Here is a 23,576-nt window from a genome sequence, read left to right on the forward strand (position 1 = left end):
TGAGACCTTCTTATACTTATTTGTCAAATAAAGTGTATTCCTTTAATTTCAAGGTTTTGGTTTTTTTCTTTTTTTCCCTCCTGGCAGGTATATGAAGAAATTGATAGGAACTGAGTAAATAAGTTATAACATTGTATCACCATTCCCTAAGATGCAGTATTGCCAATTCTTTTTATTCTTGAACTTAATATGTGGTCTGAAAGAGTTGTTCAAATATGCGAATGTTTGCAGAATGAAGACAATAGACAGGGATAAGATGAGGAGCTCATTTATATGTAAATGACTCTGTAAAGAAGTAATAGAGCTTGTATTGCTCCTTGTTATAAAAAAATTCAGTACCCTGAAAAATAGTCTTGTTACAAGAAATTAACTTAAGGAAAGGAAAACACAATATCTTAATGGGTGAAACAATTGTCTGGCTATCTGATAAGCATGAACATTTCTGAGAGACCCAAATGCAACCACTTAGACTAACAAGAAGGAATCTGATCAAAGTCTTATCATCCACAGAATACTTAGAGCTATCATCTTCCCTAACAGCAACTATCAAAGTACTGTTAGACAAGTATATTTTATAAGCCAGACCTGAAAACCATGGTATATACTATCATTATTTATTAGAAAAATATATCTCCAAAATAGTATAATAGTTGCATTGAAACAGAGTGAACATGCTTAAAGAAATTTTTTTAAATATATATTTTTATTTACAATGAATAAGTTCTTTAGTTAAGAAACTAAAGTAGTTGTAAAACTTTAAAACTTGTGTTCTAAAGCTAATGTTAGATGAAATGAATGGCATATCATTTATCTATTTATATATCTATGTATGGATATCTGTGAAAAATTTGTAACACTGAATCTTTACCCTGATGTAATCACAAAGAAAAGCCTGAGATAAATTTTGATCATTGTGCTGAGGAAAATAAGTCATAGAAATGTAAAGCAACTAGGATAATTATATCTTAAAAGAAGGTATCAGAATTCAGTATTTTGAAAATCCTAATATAGCTAAAATAATATTTCTAAAAGATGACATTTCAAATGTCAAATGAGAAAAGCTAATGATAAAGTATATGACATTATTGATCATTTTCTTTAAAAAAATCATTTTTCACTCATAAGCATCACACATGGACCCCAATAACCTGCATGCCTTTGATGGACTTGCATATGGTAATATCTATAGGAAATTATTTTACTAGAAGAGCTTATCCTATTCCTTGCAAAGATGCATTACCTAGAAAATTTCACAACTTAAATCATAAATACCTTAATAGTTTCCAAATGAACAAACAGAATATTAGGATACCTAAAAATGAATAACCATCAGACTGGTAGTGCTTATCTCATTACAATCATGGATCTAGAACAAAATGAATTAATGTCTTTACAATTATGATAGAAAAAAATGTGAAGCTGTTATCCAGTGTTCAAGTTATCCATGAAGTATAAGAGCAAAATAAAGTTTATTTATCTCAAGTTTAATACTTATGGATCTACTAAAAAATTACTGAAGAATGTATGCTAACCACAAAAGTATTCTCAGAAAGAGGGTAAAATTGGATACATTTGACACAAATCTCAAGTAATTGAGTAAGATAAAAATTGAAGACGTCCAGAAAGAAATTAAATGTGGATACATTAAAGGCCCCTGGGTAGTGCAGTCGATTAAGCAACCAGCTTTTGCTTTCAGTTCAGGATAAGAGCTCAGAATTCCAAGATCCAGCCCCACCTCAGCCTCTGTGCTGAAGTCTGAGTCTGCTTGGCCTTCTCCCTTCCCCTTTCCATCCCCCCTCTTGTGTGTTCTCTCTCAAATAGATACACAAATCTTGTGTGTGTGTGTGTGTGTGTGTGTGTGTGTTTATGTATCTTTTTATTTTTTTTTTTTAAGTGGGTGCATTAGATCTTGATACGACAAGATTTTCTTTGGGGTTACCAATTTTATAAGATGGTATTTTATCTTCCTGTTGGTACTACAGTGAAAATATCTATAGAAGCATATTTAAATAATTATTTTTTGGCTTAACTTTAAAACAACTATGGGGCACCTGGGTGGCTCAGTAGGTTAAGCCTCTGCCTTCAGCCCGGATCATGATCTCAGAGTCCTGGGATCGAGCCCCACATTGGGCTCTCTGCTCAGCAGGGAGCCTGCTTCCCCCCCATCTCTGCCTGCCACTCTGCCTACTTGCAATCTCTCTCTCTGTGTCAAATAAATAAATAAAATCTTAAAAAAAAAAAAAAAACTACCTGAGGAAATAGTTACAAATGGATAACCCTACTACCTCATTGCAGATCTGCTTAACTGCATTCCTAAGGTAGGCCTAAGAACCTGCATTTTACTGAGCAGACCAGGATTTAGGTGACTCAGTAAACACTTCAGTTTAGAAATTCTAACATAACAAATAGGGTTCTTAATTAGCATTGCTGAATAAAATGCAAATAGAAATTCTGATTACATAAAATATTGAAATAATTAATAAAACTTGGGCAACTAAAAAGCCAGAATATGTGAAAAGAGGGATAAGTCATGTCTTAATGTTCATAGTAAGGAGTGATCAGATTTATCATCTGAAGGAGATGAATTAAGAAAGACATATTATTTAAAGATATACAATAAAGTTATATAATATTTATTATTTATTTATTTATTTATTTGACAGTCAGAGATCACAAGTAAGCAGAGGGGCAGACAAGAAAGGGTGGAGGGAGGAGCAGACTCCCCACCCAGCAGATAGCCTGATGCGGGGCTCGATCCCAGGACCCTGGGATCATGACCTGAGTTGAAGGCACAGGCTTTAACCCACTGAGTCACCCAGTAATCCCATATTTACATTTTTAATGGAGATATGTGGTGACCAACAATAGAAAACAAAATGGTAGCTAGTTCTAGAAGAGGGGAGGGATATTGCTGATAAATGAATAAAAGGTTTACTTTCATTTTATACCTTACAATCGTACTACTTTGATTTAAAATTTTAACTTCAATATATAATATATTTTCTGCTTTCTAGAATTTTTACAAATATAAGCACATCCTTCATTTATTTTGTTTTAATCGTTCCCCCTCCTCTCTAGCTTTTTGGTGGGAATTAATCACTTATGCTATCACTCTCCATCCTTCATTCTCTTCATAATTTGCTGTCGGGACTGTATTTTGTTCTGGAGAAATTAAACCAAATATTTAAGAAGGAGTTATAAATCAACACTTAATGGTTTTAAAGAAGATATTAGGACAGTTTTCAACAATGGTGCAACAATTTTCATTTGCTTTGTGAAAGATATAGCATTAGCCTTCTTGTATCTTTGTTTTCTTCTTAACAACTATTAGGAAGAGCCCTTTGTTCCATCCATGAGAGTTGTTAGCACATCTTTCTATAATGTCTGAAATCCACCAGGGGCCCCTTACTTTTCATTAAAGAATACTAACCAACTCTTTTTTTTTTCTTTCTTTTTAATGAATTTCAAATGCACATCTGGATAAAATAATTTCCTCTATAGGAAGTACTCCACAATGAATTGCCAACATCCACACTTTTATACTCAGTGAGCTTGACTCATGCACAGTATATTCATTCTTCCAAGTGTTTCTCAGACCAAAATAGCAGATGATGATCTCGCTTTGAGGGATGCCATGAAAAATTGCCTTATTAAATTACCTCCACTTTTATGCTCTAATAAACATATGTATTGTGCTGTTTCTTATGTATAGTTTGTATTGTTTTAGAACATTGTGTGTTAGTTGACAGCACCCTTTTAAAGCAGATATCCAAGTGAAATTTCTAATTGTGTTATTACTGAGTGACTAATTCCAAGACTTTTTATTTACTTTATTTATTCTTTTTTTTTTTCCTTTTTCAAGTTTGTATTTAAGTTCTAGTTAGTTAATATACAGTGTAACATTAGTTTTAGGTGTAGAATCTAGTGATTCATCACTTACAAACAATACCCAGTGCTCACCACAATGAAACTTTTTAAAGTACCATGGAATGGGGGTGTCTGTGTGCTCAGTGGGTTAAGGCCTCTGCCTTCCGCTCTGGTCCTGGGATTGGGCCCCACATCGGGCTCTCTGCTCTGTGGGGAGCCTGCTTCCACTCTCTCTCTGCCTGCCTTTCTGCCTACTTGTGATCTCTGCCAAACAAATTTGTGTGTGTGTGTGTGTGCGCATGTGTGTGTGTGTGTGTGTATATATATATATACATGGAAGTACCATGGAATCCATAACATACATAACTGTCTTGACTTTATCGTTTTTTTGTTTATTTTTAAGGTCTAGTACAACTTATGGCCATTAATTTTGAAAAGGTAAAGATTTGTGTTATACAATTTAGGTTAATTCATGGTTTAATTTTATATCAATTTCTTGTATTTCTACCTTCACTTTTCCCTACTTTTAATTCATTCTTCTTGACTGTTGAAAGGAAAAATAATACTTGTTTTGGCATCAGATCTTTTTAAAGTAAGTAATTATCTCTACATCCAAGCTGTAGGACTAGGGAGAAGCTACTTAACCTATGTAAACATTGGTATCTTCATGCTTACACGAGTTATTAGTAGTGTCTAGCTCAGTACATTTTGGAGAGGATTAATTATAAACAATGTGAATATGGCAGATAGCATATGATCTGGTGTGTAACAACTATTAGCCATCATTGCTATTGTAACCTTCCTTAAATATTATTCTGTATAAAAAAATCAGTCTATCTATTTAAGTATATTTGTATATATATTTAAATATGTAATATTCACATGTATATATGTGTGTATACATATATATAGTGTGTGTGTATATATATGTGTATATATATAAATATATACATAATTTGAACCACAGATATTTTGACCATTGCATCATCTCTTTACAATTTTACTTCCTATTATATTTCCATAAATCCAACACAGCCAGTCTTAAGAGAGAACCTGATAGTGACACCCAGCAGAGAACATATATTCAAGATAATGCTCACAGCTTGCTATAAATGCATGCCTATTAACATAACCTGATGCAACCATAAAAAATGTTTGCAGAGAAATACAGGAAGTGAGAGGAATAATGGAAAATATAAGTATATTCTAATTGGTTTCTAGGAAAATGGAAATGTGTGCATGAAATACTACTAAACTGAAGTCTTATGCATATATGTCAAAATATATTCCATGTTTTCTTCTGAAGTTCAAGTAGTATTCTTTTCTTAGAAATTACTTTTATTTAAAGTGTCTCTTTTTCCCATGCAACTCCATGGGAAATAAAAGTGAAATCACTTTTATTTTGTGAAAATAAAATACATTCTCTTAGAAAGCATGTTCCTACTATTATTTGTTTTAACTAGTTGGTACTATTCCAAATAAAATGGAAAGTACTCCCCAACCAAACTCTGTTTTCTGCCTTACCACCTTCCTGTGCATTTCTTTTCTCTCTAGTTGCTTTATTTCCTTCTTCTCTTCTCAGCTTTATGTATTTTCTAATGCTTACTAGGGGCATATATATGTGTGCACAGCTGTGCCCTTTTTTTTTTTTTTTTAAAGATTATTTATTTATTTATTTGACAGAGAGAGAAATCACAAGTAGGCGGAGAGTCAGGCAGAGAGAGAGAGAGGGAGAGAAGCAGGCTCCCGCAGAGCAAAGAGCCCGATGCAGGGCTTGATCCCAGGACATGACCTGAGCCGAAGGCAAAACAAGAAGGGAGGAGTTCCTACCCTATGTTATTTCTAATCCTGAAACTTTTCCAGTTTATTAATTATATACTTCTGACCAAGATCTATACTTTCCTTATAAGGAAGAGAAAGGGAATAAGCAAATTGCTTTATCTGCAATGTAAGTTCAACAATCAGGGTCTCCAATAAAGAGGGTGCTTTGGATTTCACTCTTATCTATCTACCACATACTTCATAAAAGTCATAGCACTCAGCATAGTTGAGAGACAATCCATTACTCAGGAAAGATACAGGGTAATTAACAAACATCAACTCTATTGTATCTATGATGTATCTCTAATTTCTACAGTCTACTTCCTCATGCCATAAAGTCAATGGCAAAATTCCTAGATGCTAATTCATGTTGTTTAGCCCTGAAATTTTTGAGAGAAGCCTGGTACCAGCATACTGGCCTGCAGACAAACAGCTATGACATAAAATATATTGAGAATTTTTTTAATGCTGTTTGTTTGTGACTATGGTTTAGAACTCTAAACAAGATGACAACAGGCATAATTCTAAAAATTGCTCTTAAAATCATTTTTTTCCCTGCAAATACATAAGAATGGCTTCTGTTAAAATTAAGAAGGAGACATAATTACAAACACTAGCAGCAAAGGTTTGAATTATCTATGTATTTGGGATTTTGAGAGTACATTTCAGATATAGAACTCCAATTCTGATTGAGATTATGCATTAATATTTAATAATTTGTTTCATAGACAGTTAAAAGGTAATTTCCATAACAGCTTGAGAAAATTATATCTAAACAAGACATATATTTAGCTTCTTTTTCATTTGAAATTAATTTCATTTAGCATATACTGTATGGATACTACTACAGAATATGTAAACACTTTTTTCAAATAAGGAACCTAATTAAATTTCAAAAAAAATTAATATTTATTCCCTATTTCAAACTTCAGTGATATCCCTGAATAAAACCCACATATTAACCTTGAAATAAATATTATTTTAAAGTAGTTAATATATATAGTAACAACACCTCACTTATTTCAAAATCAGCTATATGGGGACCAGCCATCCCCCCACCCGAAGATTTTATTTATTTATTTGACAGAGGAAGAGAGGTCACAAGTGGGCAGAGAGGCAGGCAGGGAGAGTAGCAGAAGAACACTCCCTGCTGAGCTGATCCCAGGACCCTGAGGTCATGACCTGAGCCAAAGACAGAGGCTTAAACCACTGAGCAACCCAGGAACCCCCAGCCATCTTTTTGAAACTAGATTGGGATACATGTAAAGAAAGGGTGTAGACAAACAGCTCTACATTTTAACTTAATAGCCAAAAATTACAGCACAAGAAAAATTAAAACTAGAGCCTTTATTGCCGATGATTGTGTAACCCTGTATATTTCAATCAATCATGATAGAGTCCTTGAGAAGTGCCTTAGAGAATATCATTTAAAATATTTATAAACATTCATTATTTTCCTTTTACTTCTTTTTTAAGCCACCAGTGATTATAAAGGTCATGAAGACAGAAAGCATGTATATCTTATTCTTCTGTGTATCCTTAATACCTAGAAGAGGACTTGTATGTTTGATTACTAGATAAAATACAGGATGCCTAGGTAAATGTTGCTTTGGGGCATACTTACACTAAAATATTAGTAGTGGTTTACCTGAAATTTAAATTTTACCTAGCATTCTGTATTTTAGTTGCTAAATTTTCAGTATTTCATATATATTGAGTAAATTAAAAATAAACATTTTTAAAAGATTTTCTAATCCCAAAACATTATAATGAAGAAATATGTGAATATCTTCATTTTAGAATAATTTCCACTTAAACTAGTTAATATATGAAGTAATCTTTGCCTGTAAAAATAAGCATTAAGGTATACAGTCCAGATAAATACTTTTTCTCTGAAGTTAGACATTTTAGATTTTCCTATGTATTCTCTAAAATATATTTCCACGATATTTCTAAATAATTTATTTACTTTTTATTTTTTAGATATATGAATAAAAACAAGACAAACTGAGATAAGAGGGAACAGAAGCATCACTATTTCCCATTCATTATTTTATAACTTCTTCCTGATAATTGAATATCTGAAGTCATTAGAGGTTTTAATTTGTTTATCGTTTCAGTGGGCTCTCATTCATAGTGAATGGATCATTTGTGTTTGGAATATTTTATTGTACCTCTTGAAGATAATCTGACACATCATGGGGACTTACTGAGGTAGCTTTTTTCTTTAGAAAATGAATTACCTTTTTACACACAAAGCCAGGGAGTGCTACTAATCTGGGATTATGCTCTCTGCATAAAAAAAGTCCTTGCTTTAATGTGAGAATTTCAGGTTCAAGTTTCCTAACTTGCTTGGGTCTCAAGGTTTAATCTGTATCACATGTTCTTATCAGCAACCAGGGCAATGGTGACTTTTGAGTTTTCTTACTGCTATGTCCACCTGATCAGTTTTCAGTTTCTGATTTTTTTATTTTTTTGTTAAGTCCAGCAGTATCTTAAATTGCATTTGCTAACTACAAAAGGAAGCTTTAGAAATACTTGGGAACACCCTGGACGTTGTAGACTGTATGTTTAATCATTCCCCATTGTAAAATAGTGCCAGAAATGAGGACCCCAGCTAATGGCTTTTTTTTTTTTTTTCATTGAAATGAAAGAGGCAGGGTTTAGTTAGAAATGGAGTTAGCTAAAACCTCTGAAAAGGATTAGTTTTCACGACCTATTATTCTACTTAACTCTGTATTAAGAACTTAACTATTATATAGCTAAAAATTTTCCCACAAACTTTTCCTTGTTTTCCATGGAAGCAAACATCCTCATTTATGTTCTCTTAACAAGATAATATTTCTCCCTTTTTAAATTTTCTAAAGTACTTTATCCGTAGCACACTTAGGATATTTAATATAATTAGTTACTTATTCATTGTCCCATAACTGCCCATAAATTATAAGCTAAATGAAGGTAAGCAGAGTCTCACTTATCTTTTTAGGTACTTAACCACACATTCAAAAGAAAAAAAAAAGAAAGAAAGAAAGAAAGAAAGAAAGAAAGAAAGAAAGACTGTAACAAAATTTACCACATAAAATTTTATCTATAACGTTAAATTTTCCTCCCTTCTTTCGTAAGAACCACAGAGTTTGTAATGTCCTGATAACTTACTGACAAATGATTGGGTGGTAAGTAATATTAGCTTTTTGTTTTTCTACTTCATGTGTGTTTTTTTTTTTTTTTCTTTAGGTCAATTACAAGACAGCTATTTGCAAAAGCAAAAAAGTTTAAATTATTTTCCTTGAAGAGCTAAAGGTGTGAAACACTCAGATTATGACATCTCTCTTATCTGTTTAACCTATTAATTAACAATTCTCTTGACACTGTAAGAAAAAAAATCATAAGTTTTTTGAAAATAAGAATAAGCTTATCCTCTGAAAATGTACCCAAAGCCTTGATCTGACTTGTTTTACATAAATTAGAGCTGTTATTGTGACCTCCAGATGTCAGTATTTCTAAATCATCATTTTAAACTGTTTGGAGGACTGTGATCATGAAGAAAATTAATTGAGTAAGGTTGAATTTCTGAGAGGTCATAAATTCTTCTGGCACTAACATTTATAACAGAGAAATTGTTTTCTCTTTCTTCCTTTTCTATTTTTCTTTCTTACTTTTCTTCCTTTTTTTTCTTCATTCCAATACTGTTTTTCTTTTCTTCCATCTTATATGTTTTCCAGAATTGCTTAGAAAAAAAAAAAATGTATATATATATAGAGAGAGAGAGAGATTGAGAGAGACACAATCAACCTCTTGGAAACTGAAGAAACTTTTACCAGCATAATGTCAATTTTTTTTTCTAATTAACTTTTTTTTTTTTTTTTTTATAATATTCAAGCCCCCAACATGGAAGCATCAAGACCTGAACTGAGATCAAAAGTCAGAGGCTTAACTGACTAAGTCACCTAGGTTCCCCTTAAGTTTATTTAAAGTGTTTATTTATTGTTTCCAAAAGTCCCCTGAGGACTGACAAGGAAGAATCATATGAAAGATAGAACCATATGATAGACTTAAGTGTAAAAGTTTCTACTCCCCACTAAGTATACACAAGAACAAGGAAACTCTCTCTTTCTTTAATGGTAAAGAGACTCGATGTCTTGTTTTTTTTTTAAGATTTTATTTATTTATTTGACAGACAGAGATCACAAGTAGGCAGAGAGGCAGACAGAGAGAGAAGAGGAAGCAGGCTCCCTGCTGAGCAGACAGCCCGATGTGGGGCTCTATCCCAGGATCCTGGGATCATGACCCCAGTCGAAGGCAGAGGCTTTAACCCACTGAGACACCCAGGTGCCCTGAGACTCGATGTCTTAGTGGACACTCTCTGTGCCCAGATCAGTAAAGACAGAGTCAGTCACTGAGCACAACCTTGCTCTCAAGTAGCATAGTGTTAACTTCAAAGATATAGAAAATATATAGAAACCCAATAAAATTGTATTGGAGAGAGTGAAAAATAGGTTCGAAGAATATGAAATATATTGTGACTTAGGGGTAGAAGAGGAGGAGGAAATTTATTTAATAAATTTTGAAGAAAAGATACAATATTTATAGGTGAATGCTTAGGTAAGGAATTTTCTAGGTGGCAAGGAAAGAAGTTTTAAATAAAGTTTCAAGATGGGGCACCTGGGTACCATAGTCAATTTAGCAACAGACTCTTGGTTTTCACTCAGTTGGTGATCTCAGGGTTGTAACATTAAGCCTCACTCCTTTCGGGCACATACAAAATCTGCTTAAGTAATTTTCCCTCTTCTCCCGACTCTCATGCACTCTCTCTTACAAATAAACATAAATCATAAAAAATAAATTTCATGATGAGTGAAAGCAGGATTATTTAAACAATATAGTAGATATTTATTCCAATATTTAATTTATCTTCACTCTCTTCATCTGTGGACTGAATTTTAATAGCATTTATCCCGCAGGATTTATGATAATTAAATGAGAGAATGAATGGTTGGAAAGCACTTAATACAAGTCATGGAACATAGTGAATGTTAAGAAAAAATAGTAACTTTTCCTAAGAAAATATAAGAAACAGTATAAATGTGAAGACTATAGCTAATTTTGGTTAGATGTTTGTGAATAGATAAAGTTATGAGAGAAAGTACATAACAATAGGTTGAGAGGAGAATCTAATTTGAGTACTTCTGGAAAAAGAAAATTAAGCCTGCGCTTATTAGATTAGGGTGTCTACTTATTATGTTCATTTTCAGTTATATGGTTTTCTTAATATAATATTTTATAAAACAAGTTCTATGTTTTATAGTATTCTGTGAAATTTTTAAAAACTGCATATGTGGTCTATTACCATATTAGATATAAATATGTACACCCCCTACTATAGCAAAATTACTCTTATTAAATGCCAGAGTGGTCATAAAATCAGAACTAATTATATAATTGTCATGAGACAAAATACTGGGCATTATTAAGTATGCAGATAAGCTTTAATATTTAAAGGAAAAGGCAAAATACTTCATTTAAAACTTGACTTGTGGAGTGTTGTAGAAATACTATTTATAACTTAATTTGGTCTCCAAAGACCTTTCGAAATTCATGCATGCTGAAAAATAAGCACTCTTTAAAAGTTGTATTTAACTTATTTTATGACTGTATTTTTCATGTTTTATATTAGAAGTTATAAACCTTTTCCCCACTGATATCATAAATTAAATGTCATCCATTTTGCGAACACATAGAACCACTTATACAAGCTACACAATTCTCAGCATTCTATTGAAAACCCCACTGACTTCTCTCACACTCAATAAAGTATATGAAAATGTAAATAAATAAAAGATATTATTTTAAGGAAAACTTTGAGGCCATGACTTCTTTACCTTTGACTATTCCTACTTAACATCTGGACAGGAAAATTGTTATTTGAACAACAGTGAGGTTAAGTAGGAAACTTTAGTATGGAGAAAAAAAAATTTAAGGCAGAAGTGAAATTTTATTCCAATATTTGCATGACGGATGAAGGACAAAGAAAACTTAGTTTTCCTAGTTTTGAACAGCAGATATATGACAAATAGGTAGAATTGCAATGATATAGATGCTTTTTATGCTAAGGTGAAGGTTAAATAACAATGAGTGGCCTCAGAGGTAGCATGATCACTTTAGAACCTAAAGAGAATAAGTATTCTCTATTATTTTCTACCTTTGCCTATTTTTTAGTCTCAGAAACTGCTACTCATACCAATAAAACATCTATAACAACAACAAAAAAAAACAATTATTACTGTATAAACCAATTAGAGTTATAGATATCTATAGAACATTATACCATACACTGACAAAATAAATACTTTTTTAAAGATTTTATTTACTTATCTGAGAGAAAAAGAGCATGAGCAGAGTGAAGAAGAGGGGGAGAAGCAGACTCCTTATGGAGTAGGGAGCCCAATGCAAGGCTCAGTCCCAGGACCCCAGGATCTTGACATGAGCCAAAGGCAGACACTTAAACTGAGCCACTAAGGTGCCCCCAGAATAGACATTCTTAGTAAGGGTACACACTACATTCATCATAGTAGACCGTGTAATAGGTCATAAAAAAAACCTCAATAAATTTCTAAAGAATTGCAGTAATACAAAGTATGTTCTCTGACCATAATGAAATAAAATTAGAAATCAATAACAGAAAGACATCTGTCAAACTCATAAATATGTGGAATTTAAATGAGATACTCTGAATAACCCGTGGGTAAAAGAAGTCAAAGAAGAAATTAGTACATATTTCCAAACATATGGATGCAGCTAAAACAGGGCATAGAAGAACATTTATATCTGGAAATATCTATATTGTAAAAATCTCAAATCAAAAATCAATTTCTAAAGCATTGGAAAAGGAAAAGGAAACAAAACCTAAAAGAGGGAGAAAAAAATAATTTTTAAAAAAAGACTGGAGTAGAAATTAATGAAATAAATATAAAAAGAAAAACAATAAAATAGAGAAAAAAGATAAAACCAAAAGTTATTTGAATAGATTAACAATTAGAAAATTTTTATCTGCCTAACCAAAAAAAAAAAAAAAAAGGAGAAAAGACTCAAATTACTGGAAAAGGGAATAAAACAAAGAAAGGGATATCCCTACTGACAATCCCCCTACTGACTTTAAAGAAATAAAAATGATTATAAAAGAGTCTTACACACAAGAACACACAATTGTCCTTTTGATAGTTGTCATTCTAACAAGTATGGGATGATAGCTTATTTTGGATTTGATGTGCATATCTGTAATGATTAATGGTGTAGAGGATTTTTTTTAATGTGCTTGTTGGTCATCTGTATGTCTTTTGTTCTTTTTTTTCTCACTTTAAGGTTCCCTATTTTTTTTAATTTAATTTATTTTTTTCAGTGTTCCAAGATTCATTGTTTATGTACCACACCCAGTGCCCTTCTTAATACCTGCCCACCAGGCTCATCTAACTCCCCACTCCCCTCCCCTCCAAAACCCTAAGTTTGTTTCTCAGAGTTCACAGTCTCTCACATTTCCTTTCCCACTCTGATTTTCCCCAATTCACTTTTCCTTTCCTTTTCCTAATGTTCTCTGTGTTATTCCTTATGCTCCACAAGTAAGTGAAACCAGATGATAACTGACTCTCTCTGCTTGACTTATTTTACCCAGCATAATCTCCTCCAGTCCCATCATGTTGCTACAAAATTGAGTATTCATCATTTCTGATGGAGGTGTAATATCCCATTGTATATATGAACCCCATCTTTTTTTTTTAAGAATTTATTTATTCATTTGATAGAGATCACAAGTAGGCAGAGAGGCAGGCAGAGAAAGAGGAGGAAGCAGGCTCCCTGTTGAGCGGGGACCCTGATGCGGGGCTCAATCCCAGGACCCCGGGATCATGGCCTGAGCCGAAGGCAGAGCTTTTAACCCACTGAGCCACCCAGGTGCCCCAGGACCACATCTTTTTACCCATTCATCTGTTGAAGGGCATCTTGGCTCTTTCCAGAGTTTGGCAATTGTGGCCATTGCTGCTATGAACATTGAGGTACAGAGGGCCCTTCTTTTCACTACCTCTGTATATTTGGGGTACCCAGTAGAGAAATTGGAGGGTCATAGGTCATAGGGGTCATAGGGTAGCTCTATTTTTAATTTTTTAAGGCATCTGTATGTCTTCTTCAGAAAAATACCTATTCATATCTTCTGTCCATTTTTTAATCAGATGGGCATTTTGTTTTGTTTTGTTATTGAGTTACATGTATGCATTGAGAGAGAGAGAAAGAGAATGAGTGGGAGGGGCATAGAGAAAGGGAGAGAAAAAATTCTTAAACAGATTCCACACTCAGTGTGGAACCTGATGCAAGGCTTGATCTCATGACCCTGAGATTATGACCTGAGCCAAAATCGGGAGACACTTAACACTTAACCACCTAGGCACCCCTCAATAAAATGTATTGCATAATTTCTGAGTTTTAAATGCATACTCTGGTCAGGCATTAATATAGCTATTTAGCCTATAGGAGTGAACAACTGAAGTAAAATTATAGCCATAAAATTACATTTTAGTGAGACACATAGGCCATAAACTAGGTAAGTAGTATAAATATTATACTAGATAAATTATCTAAGTAGAAAAAAAAAATTAGGGAAGGAGGAATTAATCAGGCACAAAATTTTAGATGGTAAAAAAAAAAAAATTTTAGATGGTCTAGTCAGTGAAGTTCTCATTGAGAAGACATCATTTGATTGAAGACAGGAAGGAAATGAGGAAGAGAATCCTTGATCAGAGGAAAGAGAAAAACAGGAAACAGCCAGGGTGAAAACTGTATCTTCTAGAAACCATTAAAAGCACATTGAAGGGATGCCTGGGTGGCTCAGTCAGTTAAGCCACTGCCTTCAGCCCAGGTCATGATCCCAGGGTCCTGGGATCAAGTCCAACATTGGGCACCTTGCTCATAGGGAGCCTGCTTTTCTCTCTGCCTCTGCCTGCCACTCTGCCTGCTTGTTCTCTCTCTTTCTCTCTATGACAAATAAATAAATACATAAAATCTTTTTTTTTTTTTAAGTACGTTGAAACTGTAGCATAGTGATCAAGGGAAAAAATAGTTAATGAATTTAAGAAGAAAATTTTGCAAAAAAACATCATACAGAGATTTTTGCGTTATGAAAGTTTTAGATTTTTTTTCTAGTGGAAATAGGAAAACACTAGTAGTATTCATTATAAAAGGGATACCCTATAAATTATATTTTAAAATAATTTATCTTGTTTTCATTATAAGTATCCTCTGTAGCAGGGTAAAGGAGTAAGCAAGACACCAGTTATAAGTGGCTTTGTTTTTGTTTTTGCTGTTTGTTTTTTGCTTTTTTTTTTTTTTTCAGTAAAAGTGGCAAAAGATAATAAGAGCTGATATTGAGGTTATGATAGTAAACCCATCACATAGAATACAGTGTGAATGGTGGCACCTGGAATCGTGCCACATGAAGGCCTTGGTTAATGCAGTTGGTGTGCAAGTGTCAAGTTCAAAATGTATTTTGAATGTAGAACTGACAAGATTTATTGACAGATTACCTATGGAGGGGTTTGCCAAGAGAATAAAAAGTATAAACTATGATTTCAGGTCTTTAGTCTGAGCTCCTAAAGTAATGGAGTTGCCATTTCTGAAATAGGGAAGAATGTAGAAGAGCCACATGTGCACGTAAGTTTTGTGCAAGCTAAGTTTAAGAAGTCTATTAGACAGCCAAATGGAGTTGTTTTTGCAATTGATAGATGACATTTAGGGCAGGAGTCAGTCTGAAGATAATAAGTTTTTGAGTTATCAGAGTCATGCTATTTCAAGCCAGAATGAGAACATACTGTTTTTTTTTTTAAGTGGTTTTTTTTTTTTACTTGTTTCTCAATTTATCGCCTCCTCTATTAGAATCTCTCTATGCCTCCACGCTGTGTGAGATGCCCCATCTATGTACTTTCTTAGTACATTTCTTACTACACAGTACATTTCAATGTCATAGCATTTTAATATGTTAAGTGTGAGGTGGGGAGAATCCCCATCACATTATTATACTTCAGGGTGGGTTTTATTTCTGTGTTGCTTTTCACAGGATAAAGTATTTATAAATATGTATATAACTGATAAATGGAAGAATTTTCAAGTAGTATACAAAATCTAAGATAAAAAGATGACTCTAAGAAATAAGTTTCTAATTAACATAATAGATTTCCTTATGAGATTATGAAAATCTCAGGGAGTGCAGGGGGCTCAGTCAGTTAAACATCCAACTCTTGATTTTGGCTCAGGTCATCATCTCAGGGTTGTGAAATGTACCTCCACGTTGGGCTCCATGCTCAGTGTGGAGCCTGCTTAAGATTCTCTCCCTCCTTCTCACTCAGCCCCTCCAACCAACTCACACACTCCCTTTCTCTAAAAAAAAAAAAAAAGATTATGAAGATCTCATCACTGAAGGCTCCAAGTGACATAGAAACTATGTTATTTCCATTGAGTGTCTTGTGAAAGGGAATCCTGTGCACGATGATCAGGACCTGAGAACTCAATCAATTCTAATATCTTCAATTCCTTGAATTCAATACATTTATTAGTGGAGTAAAGAAATAAATGAATAATAAAAATGTAGGAAGACCCACTAAACAAAATGTGATGATGGTTAAGGTGTCACTTGCATATTCAGCCATCTGATGGAAGATGAGTTTGGATAGACCAAGAAGAGCTATGTTCAGAGCTATCTTCACCAAAATAGTGCTAAAACATTGTTTTCGTTTTTGTTTTTTAAGCACAGGAGGCACAGGGAGGATAACATCTTTTTCTTTTAATATTAATATTGAATGCAAGGTTAAAAATAACACAGGTCATGATCTCAAGGTCCTGGGATTGAGCCCTGCATTGGGCTTTCTGCTCAGCAGGGAGCCTGCTTTCCCCACTCTCTCTGCCTGCTGCTCTGCCTCCTTGTGATCTCTCCCTCTCTCTGTCAAATAAATAAATAAAATATTTTAAAAAATAAAAATACCACATTTAAATCACAATTCCAGTAGTTAGGTGAAGGATTACATTGGAAATTTAATTCCTTAGAAGTATTCCATAAATGTTATCCTATTTTTTGTTTGTTTGTTTGTTTGTTTGTGGGCAGATCTTGCTTTGCGTTCAAAGCCCCTTTATTTCCTTAAATATATTTGTGCAGGATCCATTCATATGGTGTTGGGTCATAAGAGTGTTAATAAAAAACATTTCTTCATTTGTGAGAAAAAAACTTTTTTCTTTGGTATACTTTAAAAAACAGCTGAAACTATATAGCTCTAGAGTTGGCAAGATTGCAGGTTTTGGGTTTTATTTTTAAACATTTCACTTATTTATTTGACAGATAAAGAGATCACAAGCAGGCAGAGAGGCAGGCAGAGAGACAGGGGGAAGCAGGCTGCCCACTGAGCAGAGAGCCCCATGCAGGGCTTGATCCTGGACCCTGAAACCACACTCATGACATGAAAAAGAAACATAATGTGTCTCTTTTTTGAACATTATAATTTATTTAGGTATAAAAAAGATGTATAAAAAGTAAACAGTGTAAGATAGAATATATTTAAATATATTTAAGGTCATACAACCTTAAATACTATAAACAAATTAATGAGGAACATATGGGAGCTAGTATACTCTACCAAGTCTAATGGATTGAGTGAGACCTGATCCATTGCACAAAATTTGAGTTCTTAAAATTTAGAAGCGTAGAGGAAATATCATTGTCAACATTCAGATTTTCCCTAGAACACTTCTTACAGGTATTTCCTTTCTAGATCACTACATAATCTTATCATATAGCTAAAATCACCCATTTTTATCTATTCCCTCAACTGTGGCATAAGTAGTCATGATAGTATTCTCCACATCTGTGTTCTAGCCCAATCAATTCCTAAAATTACTCACCATGGAAATTGTATGTTTGTACATACTTAAGTATGATATCTCCAGGAGACTAAATCTTTTTGAGGACAATGCCAAGTCTGCACCTTCAAAAAAACTCTGTGTTCTCAAGAACTAGCATAGTTTGTGATGGTTAGTCAATAGGATCCCCAATAAATGTGTGTAATGGATCAAAAATACATCACTTTATTTCTGATTTCTTCTTTAGAATATGGATAGCAGGAAATAGGGTTACTCCAAAACTCAAACAAACTGAAGCCAAAAATATCAAGACTAACATCCACTTTGTGGTTTATTTAAACAGACCAGAGAATTGAGGTCACATGGCCTTTATGTGGCCCAAAGTCTAAGGAGGAACAGGTGACTTCAGTGGGACAGGAATTCAGGAGAGTTCACTTATTCTCAGTAAACACATCTAGACATAGAAGGCTTTAGCTAGAATAGTTGACTAGTTTGATGAAGGCCAAGTACAGGCTACAGGGATACGTGAAACAAGGTAATTACAATAGGTAAATGCAGACTCCAATGCACTAAGCACTATCTGAATAAAAACACTCACACTTAACTCAAATCCTAATGAGAATAATAGTAACTTTTCACTTATGGCCTGGTCGAATGGGAAGATTTACCTATTTTCAGACATAAAAACTATTTATCTCAGGTTCTACTGACCTACATGAGTTGTCCATCTTTCAGTAAAATATCATGAAACTACGAAAAATCAAGAAATAACACACCGTGAGAGAGACAGGGCAATCAACAGAATGAACCAAAGAGGTGACATAGAAGTTGGAATTTTCTGACAGGGAATTTTAAATAATGATGATTAATATGATCAAGTTGCCATGGAAAAGATGACAGCATATAAAATCAGATGGGCAATCTCAGGAAAGTTATGCACCCAATGAGAAAAAAATCAAACTGGAATGTTATAAGTTCAAAAAAAAACCCAAAAGCACGAAAAACAAAAAAACAACTTGGTAAAAAAGGTTTCAATGGTTTCATCAAAAGATTTGATAAAAATGATGAAAGAGCTATTAACATGATAATAGGTTGATATAAATTAGCCCCAGTAAATTAAAAAGGGAATAAACAGTGAAATAAAACAAAATGAAACATCTAACAGGAGTAGGACAATATTAGATGGCCTAAAACATGTACAACTTGATTGCCAGAGGATAAAAATAGAAAAATAAAGATTAAATAAACTATATCTGACAATTTTCCAAAATTAATGACTGACACCTATATTCACTTTCACAAGTGAAGAGATAAACAAAACCTTTTTTATATAAATAAAAACTGAGATAATTCATTATTAGAAGATCTACTCTATCAAATTAGGAATTTAATACAGTATATTGGTTACTCAGATAAGAAAACTATAGATAAGTCAAGTAGTGAGGCAACCCAGAGTTTAACAATGACACTGCTACATTTTCAAGGCTGAAGAAACAACAGAAGAGCTTGCATCACAAGAGCAAGGAAACTGCTGTCTAGTGGGAGCTAGAGCTCTACATAGAATGGGTTCTCCAGCAGCATCTCGAATCTCAGAGAAGCCGCAACCACACAGAGAGAATTCCTAAAATAACTACTCTGTCAAGGAATTCAACTGGCTAAATCTAGAAGAGAGTCAGCCTGGCAATTGAGGGCAAGATAGCTCAGGAACAGAGACTATAGCATCCAGCTTTGAGTGAAGAAGAGATCTGAAAGAAAGAGACCAATGACCCCTTCAGTTTACATTGAAAAACAAAACAAAACAAAACAAAAAAAAAAAACTGCAGCCCTTTCACCACAGTACTCCTTAACTCCCAAACAAAACATGATGCCTCTGCTTCACATGGCAAAGTATGTTACCTAAAGTAAAACTACTCTTCCTTTCTCCCCAAAGTCTCCTCAGTTATCGCAATCATTTCAATAGTCCAGGATCTCCAAGTAGTATGAAGGTTTCCCCATCAAATCCACATGTGGGTTTTTGTGGTCTTGGGACATATGGACTCAACTGTAAATTTTAACACCACTCAAACTATTTATACAATATAACAGGATAAAAAAGAGAGGAGACATAATTGTTTAATATATGGAGGTTTATGTATGTAGATAAATAAATTCTCTCACTCTCATACACACACACACACACAGAGTAAAACTGATAAATTCCTATCACATATTACTTGTCTCTTGCCCTAAACAATTACTTCACTTGATCACCATTTTTTTTTAAACTTTATGAGAGTTAAACATTCTTGAAAGGACTACATGTTTAGTTGTCTTGGTTTTACTGAGTTGATGTACTTATTACTGAACATTTAGTATTGAACATGACAGTAACCAGGAGGACTCTAGTGAATCTTCTGTGTCCCAAATATAGACTCCCAATTGCATTATAGTAACAACAACCCAATTTCTCCCTGATAATCAAAATTAATCATTCCAGTCAGTATAGAACTTGCTTTCCACCTCTTGAGTATCAGTGAAATAGTATAAGTACCTGAGGAAAATAGGCTTCTAATCCCAATTTAAGGAATCATTCAAATAATAGTAAATGTTTCTAGTTATGTACTAGGAACTTTCATTAGAAACACTGTTGGTTAAATATATATAGTAACTCTAACATTTAGAATATTAACTTTGATATTTCTTGACTTTGATTTTTTTATTAGTAAGCCTTTAGTGTTGATCTGGTATAACCCTCATTTTGGAGCCAGTTAAAGCAGACAAAATTGTATAAACTAATAAATATCTCTCTTTAAGAAAGTAATGACAATCTATAGAGACTTCAGAGAACACTGTTAGCTGTGAAAAGCGTGGCTTCCAGAAACCTTAATCGGTCCCTCTTATTGACAACCATACTAATCGGGTTATCTTTAACTGTTGGCATTAGTTGCAGCTCTCTTAATTATGTCAGCTTAAAAGTCACAGGGAGAAATATACTGGATTCCATTAGAAACAGATGTTTAAATAATGACCAAACAAATGTCATGATTAAACAAACTACCTGAACTCTCAAGATAAGATGACTTTTGATTCCAGAAATGTTAGAAGTCCACAAAAAATAAAACTTTACATGATTGCACTAAGTGGTGGCACCTTAAAATGATCAAATTTTAAATAATTAAAAAAGTAGAATTTATGAAAATAAGTATATTGAAATTAATTTGTTTCCTATAATTTTTGAGAAAAAATAATTTTTCATTAGGTAATTTAGACTTTACATGAGTTAGGGTGAATAATAGTTAAAAAATGTTAAATCAAAAAAATGTAAAATCAGGGGGAGGAGTCAAAATGGCAGAGAAGTAGCAGGCTGAGACCATATCAGGTAGCAGGAGATCAGCTAGATAGCTTACCAAACCATTCCAAACACCTACAAATCCAACAGGATATTGAAGAGAAAAAGAACAGCAACTCTAGAAACAGAAAACCGACCACTTTCTGAAGATAGGACCAGCGGAGAAGTGAATCCAAAGTGATGGGAAGATAGAGAGTGGGGGGAAGGGCCGGCTCCCAGCAAGCAGCGAAACAGAGAACTTTTAAAATCAGAACTTTTACAAGTCTGTTCCACTGAGAGGTATTGCTCCAGAGGCTATACCAGGGTTAAACCCATGCAGGGACAGCATGGTCTCAGGTTTCGTGGGGTCACTAAAGGTTCAGGAGTTTCTGAGTGTCACAGAGCTTGCAAGTATTAGAGCCAGGGAAGCTGGCTACAGAGACAGCACCGAGGAGTGAGCTTTTAACTTGGGGTTACCTTAAATTGTGATCCGTGGTGCAGGCCACTGCTCTGTAAGCAGAGACCCCACAAGATCCGGGGATACCCCCCTGAAAGAGTGTAGGGATCTGTGGGGTTTGGGCACTCCAGGTGGGGTTGTGTGCCAGAGACAGATATGCTTGGTCATAGGCTGGGTGAGCTCAGAGCACAGCCAGAGACTAGGGAGACAGGAGGGATTGAGTGCTTTTCTTCGAGGGCACACTGAGAAGTGGGGTCCTGAGCTCTTGGCTCCTCTGGGCTGGAGATTGGGAGGCCACCATTATCATTCCCATACTCTGGAACTCCACAGAAAGTGTTCAGGGAACAAAACCTCCTAAAAGTGAACCCGAGCAGATTACTTAGCCCAGCCCCTGGTAAGGGTGATACAATTCTGCCTTGGGCAAAGACACTTGAGAATCACTACAACAGGCCCCTCCCCAAGAAGATCAGAAAAAAATCCAGCCACAACCAAGTTCACTTACCAAGGAGAACAGCAGAATTCCAGAGAGGGAGAAAGCAAAACATGGACTTCATGGCTTTCTCCCCAAGATTCTTTAGTCTTGCAAAGTTAATTAATGTTATTTAATTTTTTTTCTTCAGCTATTTTTTTAACTTTTACCCTTTCCTCTTTTAATGTTTTTTAACTAGTTTATCTTAACAATAAGATAAAAAAAATTCAAAAAAATATTTTTGAACCCCTATTATTATAGTCATATTTTATCCTTCATTGTATCTAACTTTATTTTTTGTATACACATAGGATATTTTTATTCCAAAAAATTTAGGGTACAACTTCCAATAGATCAAAATGTACCCTATATCTAGCACAGGACTTTGTTCTAGTCTCCAGCCTGAGCAAGCAAATTCTCTCCACTTTCTTTTTCTTTATTCTCCCAACCAACTTATCTTATCAATGCCTTTTTTAGAAATTAAAAAAAAAGTCATCTTTATAGTCACATTCCATTACTTCATCATGTTTACTCTTATATATGTTTTCATTATTTAAAATTTTGGGAGGTAGTTTCTTCTAAGAGACCAAAATACTTTCCAAAATAAGTGGGTAACCCTGTCCTATTCACCAGTCTAATATATATGTATTTTCTTTTTTATATTTTTTCTTTTTTTTTTTAATTTTTTTTTTCTCTGAACTTCATTGTACCCCCTTACTTCCCCTCACAATTTGGTGTCTCTTCTGATTTGGTAATAGCACATTTTAGTGGGGTCTTTTCTGTCCTTTTAGAATTTTATTTACTTCTTCATCTATTATTATCTAGATAAAATGACAAGGTGGAAAAACTCACTACACACACACACACACACACACACACACAAAGAACAAGAGGCAGTACTGAAGGTCATCAATATGGACATTGGTAATATGTCAGATCTAGAGTTCAGAATGACAATTCTCAAGGTGCTAGCTGGGCCCGAAAAAGGCATGCAAGATATTAGAGAAATGCTGTCTGGAGAAATAAAAACCCTTCCTGGAGAAATAAAAGAACTAAAATCTAACCAAGTTGAAATTTAAAAAAGCTATTAATGAGGTACAATAAAAAAAAAATGGAGACTCTTACTGCTAGGATAAATGAGGCAGAAGAGAGAATTAGTGATATAGAACACCAAATGACAAAGAATAAAGAAGCTGAGCAAAAGAGAGACAAACAACTACTGGAACACGAGGGGTGAATTTGAGAAATAAGTGATATGACAGGACAAAACAACATTAGAATAATTGGGATTCCAAAAGAAGAAGAAAGAGAGAGGGGAGCAGAAGGTATATTGGAGAGAATTATTGTAGAGAATTTCCCTAATATGGCAAAAGGAACAAGCATCAAAATCCAGGATGCTCAGAGAATCCCCCTCAAAATCAATAAGAATAGGTCCACACCCCATCATCTAATAGTAAAATTTACAAATCTTAGTGATAAAGAGAAAATCCTCAAAGCAGCCCAGGACAAGAAGTCTGTAACATACAATGGTAGAAATATTAGATTGGCAGGAGACTTATCCACAGAGACCTGGCAGGCGAGAATGAACTGACATGATCTATTCAGAGCACTAAAGGATAAAAACATGCAGCCAAGAATGCTATATCCAGCTAAGCTATCATTGAAAATAGAAGGAGAGGTAAAAATATTCCAGGACAAACAAAAGCTAAAAGAATTTCTAAATACCAAGCCAGCCCTACAGGAAATATTGAAAGGGGTCCTCTAAGCAG

The sequence above is a fragment of the Mustela lutreola genome, chromosome 1, assembly GCF_030435805.1.
Source record: "Mustela lutreola isolate mMusLut2 chromosome 1, mMusLut2.pri, whole genome shotgun sequence".
In the NCBI taxonomy this organism is placed as follows: Eukaryota; Metazoa; Chordata; class Mammalia; order Carnivora; family Mustelidae; genus Mustela; species Mustela lutreola.